Below are 6,184 nucleotides of genomic sequence, written 5' to 3' on the forward strand. Positions count from 1 at the left end.
TAGCTGCAGAAGAGACGTGTTTAACTTTAGTTCATCAGCTTAACTTCCTCAGGCATTTGGCTAACAACATCATAGCATGCCAACATGGAAATGGCTTACTGCACATTCAGATCTGGATTCTTTACTGATTAAAGAAAAAAGCAAGAGAAACCCCAACACACACACACATGCATGTACCCCTATATGTACAATTCAAGGAAAATACTGAACATATGAAGAAAAATTGCAAAAAAGCAACTCTACCAGGACACTAACTATATATTACCACACTACATCAAAAACTATGGAATAAGTGATTATTATTCAATAATCTTAGCCACCTGCAAAGAAAAGGCTGTTTACTTTAAGGACCATTAAAACGAGCACAAATGGATATGTTTTTTCAATTATATCCATTGAATTGAAACTTAAGCATGAGGAATCAAGAGTATTTTGCCATGTAGAATTAACACATATTATAAAATACATGGTATAAATAAATAAGTAATTAATAAAATTCATAAGGAATGGACACACCAACCTTTCAAGAACAGCTTTATCGACTAGACAGTAAAGCCCTTTCTCTCCATCATTACATACATGAGCATCAATTATGAAATCAGAAAAGAAGTTGTATCTTTTTTTAATTAAGATTTTCCAGCACAGCAGCATACCACTGAGATCCAATCATAAGTGAGTGTCAACAAATCACAACGTTCTGATGTTTCTCATAATTACTGGTACTATTTAAAGTTGTAAAAATCTCTGCCAGGTATTTGAAAAATTGTGCAGATAGTTTAATAATAAAACAAAGCTCTTCTCACCCAGAGATTACATCCAAAAGGACACAGGCCAATGTTGTTGCCAAGTCATGTCCCACTCTTTGCGACCCCATGGATGGCAGCATGCTAGGCTTCCCTGTCCTTCACTATCTCTGAGAGTTTGCTCAAGTTCATGTCCATTGAGTCAGTTATGCTATATACCCATTTTATCTTCTGCTACCCTCTTCTCCTTTTGCCTTCCATCTTTCCCAGCCTCAGGGTCAGATGCACACAAAATAATCTCAGTAGATATGGTGTTCCATAAACCTCAGTTCAGTTCAGTCGCTCAGTCATGTCTGACTCTTTGTGACCCCTTGGACTGCAGCACCCCAGGCTTCCCTGTCCGTCATCAACTCCTGGAGCTTGCTCAAACTCATGTCCATTGAGTCAGTGATGCCATCCAACCATCTCATCCTCTGTCATCCCCTTATCCTCCTGCCCTCAATCTTTCCCAGCATCAGGGTCCTTTCCAATGAGTCAGTTCTTTGCATCAGGTGGCCAAACTATTGAAGCTTCAGCTTCAGCATCAGTCCTTCCAATGAATATTCAGGATTAATTTCCTTTAGGATGGACTGGTTTGATCACCTTGCAGTCCAAGGGACTATCAAGAGTCTTCTCCAACACTTTGGTTCAAAAGCATCAAATTTTTGGTGCTCAGCTTTCTTTATAGTCCAAACCCATGTCTCTTACGTCCCCTGCACTGGCAGGCAGGCTCTTTACCACTAGTGTCATCTGGGAAGCCCCAGTGAATGCTGAAACTAATGGAGCAAAAAGTGAGATTTTACAGCATCTCAACTTATTTTCTCATCTGTCAAACCTAAAAAGTAACTTTACTATAAACTTGGAAAGCACCATCTCCATCAGTTGATCAAAATTAGCACCACCATCTGTTTGCGTTTTGACTTGAACATCTGGGTGGATGCAGGGGCCATGTATTGAAATCAGAAAGTTTGAGACAAAAGTTAGTTGGGAGAAGCGACTGGAAATTGAGAGTTCTGTTTAGACCACACTGACTTTAAGATCTATACGTAGTGAAATTTATTGAAGCTATCTAATAGGCATTTGGATATATGAGCATAGAGTTGCTGGGAAAGGTAAGAGCTGGAAACACACAGGCTAGTGGTCACCAACATATTGGTGGAATAAAATAGGTCACCTGGGGAAAGCATGAATTCAGAAAAGAATGGGGACTCAAGGCAAAGTGCTGGATACTCCAGCGTATGGGATTCCAGTGGAAGAGTCTGAGCAGGGAGAAAACCAGAAGGATTTGGTATCATAAAATTCAAGAGAAGAAGTAGGGTAGTCAGCCAGTGCTGTTGCGAGAACGGGTAAAATTAGAACAAAGAATTGGAGATAAAACCAGTCAATCTTAAAGGAACTCAACCTTGAATATTCATTGGAATGACTGATGCTGATGCTGAAGCTCCAATACTTTGGCTACCTGATTGGAAAAGACCCTCATGCTGGGAAAGTTTGAGGGCAAGAGGAGAAGGGGACAGCAGAGGATGAGATGATTAGATAGCTTCACTGACTCAATGGACATGAGTTTGAGCAAACTCTGGGAGATAGTGAAGGACAGGGGAGCCTGCTGTGCTGCAGTTCATGGGGTTGCAAGGAAGTGAAATGAAGTGAAAGTCGTTCAGTTATGTCCGACTTTTTGTGACCCCATGGACTGCATAGTCCATGGAGTTCTCCAAGCCAGAATACTGGAGTGAGTAGCCTTTCCCTTCTCCAGGGGCTCTTCCCAACCCAGGGATTAAACCCAGGTCTCCCACGATGCAGGTGGATTCTTTACCAACTTAGCCACAAGGGAAGCGTGGGATTGCAAAGAGTCAGATACGATTTAGCGACTAAACAAGAACATTCACCAAATTATACCAAGTTTCTACTGAATGCCAAGCATTATGCTTGGCCAAAGGAGAAGAGACACAGTAAGAGAAAATTAGTATATGGTGTGACGACAACCACAGGGACCCATAGGGGAGGTGGAGGTAAGGAGTGAATGGAGGCCTTCAGGAGGAATACGTGCTGGTGTTAAGCACTGAAGTGTGGGTAAGGATTAACCAGAAGTGTGATGAATTCACTTAGGCAAAGGAAACCCATGCACAAAGTTACGGAAGCAATCAGAGAACTACAGGTAAATTGATTTGAGTGGACTGAATGTATATATACACACATATGTTGTTTAGTTGCTAAGTCATGTCCAACTCTTTGTGACCCTATGGACTGTAGCCCACCAGGTTCCTCTGTCCGTGGGATTTCCCAGGTAAGAACACTGGAGTGGATTGCCATTTCCTTCTGCAGGGGATCTTCCCAACCCAGGGATCAAACTCTTACCTCCTGCATTAGCAAACAGATTCTTTACCACTGGGCCACCATAGGGCTTCCACACACACGCACACACACACACACACACACACTTACATACATACATACATACACAAATATGAAGGAGCAAAGTCAGATGTGGCAGGAGAGGTAGCCAAGGGCCAGATGATGAAAGCCCCGGGTCCCTTACCAGGACCTGCCTGGTAGTCTACAGAAAAGGACAGAAGTATCCTGTCATGTCAGAGATGCCAGGGAGACGCCAGGCTGATTCTGGCCACGTTGTGGAAGGTCTGTTTGTTCGAGTGGTTCAAACGGCTCTTGCAGATCCCTGCTTGAGGCCATGGGAAATTGTCTTTGGTTCCAAAGTTGGGAAGTGACCTGATGAACATAGCTGTTGGGATTAACAGGAGAGCAGGTGGCAAACATAAGAATGCACTATTGAGAACTTTTTATTTGGGTATAAGATCTGCATACATTGGGTAACTGTAATGGCTTCTCTTAACTATATAGTACTTTACTGGGTTCCCTGGTAGCTCAGCTGGTAAAGAATCCACCTGCAATGCAGGAGACTTCAATTCGATTTCAGGGTCAGGAAGATCCCCTGAAGAAGGGATAGACTACCCATTCCAGCATTCTTGGGCTTCCCTGGTGGCTCAGATGGTAAAGAATCTGCCTGCAATGTGGGAGACCTGGCTTCGATCCCTGGGTTGGGAAGATGCCCTGGAGGAGGGCATGGGAACCCACTCCAATATTCTTGCCTGGACAATCCCCATGGACAGAGGAGCCTGTTGTGCTACAGTCTATGGGGTCACAAATAGTCAGACATGACTGAACAACTACTCACAGCACAAGCATTTTCATCTGATCCCCCTGTTGGCACTGTTTTCCTACTTTTAGTAGTGGAAGTGAGGCTGAGATAGGTGACTAGGCCAGAATCACACACTGGGAATAATAGTGGAAGGCCCTGGACCAAGACCTTATAACTATGATAACTTGGGTTGTTATGCTATCAAGAGAGATCTTGGGACACCTTCCATCTGGAAGAATTTATGGTTGAGCCCCGTTAGGAGACAGTGTACCTCCAGAGATGAGTGGCTAGGCCACAATACAGATATTTACCACCAGAGGGTGCTCTTGCCCAAGAGAAAATTGGCAGTTCTTGCAGTTTAAGGACCTTTGCTAATGTTTCTTTTCTGAGGATCTTCAGAAAGGGCAGTATGAAGACTCTGACAGTAGTAGCCTGTGAATTGAAGGGTTGACCTGTAGCCTTCAATAGCTTGTGTCAAGAGAGATTGGTAGAAAAATGCTTAATTCTCTCTAAGAGAATTCTATACCTTATCTGTGTGGAAGGGAGGAACAGATAGTTCATAAATAAAGCTGTTACGGTGACTGACGATGGATGGAGTACTTCCTGCTGTTCTAATGCAGGATTTAGTTCCTCCAGCTGTACTGTGCTTCCCAGGGATGATTCCTAGTTAAGGGGTTGTAAGCACTTTGATATGGTGAAGCTATACAGATGACCCATCATTTTCCTCTCTGTGCCCAGGAAGGCTTGGGGCATGTTATGGGTTGAATTGTTCCCTCCTCCCCCACAAAAAAGATAGGTTGATGTCCAAACTCCTCATACCGGTGAATGTGACCTTATTTGGAAATAAGCTGTTTCCAGATGTAATCAAGTTATGATGAGGTCTTACGGAATTAGAGCGGGCCCTAATCTAAAGGCTGGTATCCTTATAAGAAGAGGGAATTTGGACACAAGAACAACATGTGATGACAGAGCAGAGATTAGGGTGAAGCATCGTCAGGCCAGGGAATGCCAAGAATTGCTGGCAGGACCAGAGGCTGAGAGAAAGGCACGGAACAGGCTCTCCCTCAGACGGAGCCTTCCCGACACCTTGACTTTGGAATGTTGCCCTCCACACTGTGAGAGAATAAATTTCTGTTGTACTAAGGCACCCAGTTTGTGGCAGTTTCTTATGGCAAGCCTAAGACGCTAGTACAGAGGTCAAGGGTCTGTCCTTGCAAAATAGTGAAGCAGGTACCTCTGGGAACTGAAACTCTTGCCTAACTTATTGTCCTAACTTCATTCCATCTTGCTTATCTTCCTTCCACCCTCCATACGGATGCCAGAATCATAACTGTTGTTTGTTGTTCAGTTACCAAGTCATGTCAGACTCTTCGAGACCCCATGGACTGCAGCACACCAGGCTTACCTGTCCCTCACCATCTCCCGGAGTTTGCCCAGAACTCATGTCCATTGCATCGGTGATGCCCTCCAACCACCTCATCCTCTGTCACCCTCTTCTCCTTCTGCCTTCAATCTTTCCCAGCACCAGGGTCTTTTCCAATGAGTCAGCTGTTCGCATCACGTGGCCAAAATATTGGTGCTTCGGCTTCAGCATCAGTCCTTCCAGTGAGTATTCAGGGTTGATTTCCTTTATACTAAAATCCAAATCCTCCAGTGGCGTGCCATAGTTTGTCCACAATAGAAGCAGACCTGCAAAGCACTGCCAGACATGGACACTGTCCAGCTTCATAGCCCTTTCTTGTCTCACTCATTGTACTCGTGTGTGTGTGTGTGTGTTTGTGTGGTGTTAAGATGCTAAGTTATGTCTGAGTCTTTGTGACCCTGTGGACTGTAGTCTGACAGGCTCCTCTGTCCATAGGATTCTCTAGGCAAGAAAACTGGAGTGGGTTGCCATGCCCTCCTCCAGGGACTCTTCCCAACCCAGGGATCAAACCCTCATCTCTTATGTCATTAGCAGACAGGTTCTTTACCACTAGTGCCGCCTGGGAAGCCACAGCATACTGATAGTTCCTTACAACCGCACTTCTTTTTTACCCCTTGGTGATTTCATGCAGATGTGTCTTTGCCAATGTAAAGATTCAACTCAAATATCACCTCTCTAGGAAGCCTTCCTTCACCTCTGTAAGTGAAGAATTTGTCTGATTTCAGCACAGAGCCTCAAAAACTCTTGGACTTTCCCGAGTGACAGAAGTGTCTTTGTTATGCTAACATTGTGACTCTAGGTAGGTCCCAGATAGCTCCAGGTCAC

Source organism: Ovis canadensis, chromosome 12, assembly GCF_042477335.2.
Source record: "Ovis canadensis isolate MfBH-ARS-UI-01 breed Bighorn chromosome 12, ARS-UI_OviCan_v2, whole genome shotgun sequence".
In the NCBI taxonomy this organism is placed as follows: Eukaryota; Metazoa; Chordata; class Mammalia; order Artiodactyla; family Bovidae; genus Ovis; species Ovis canadensis.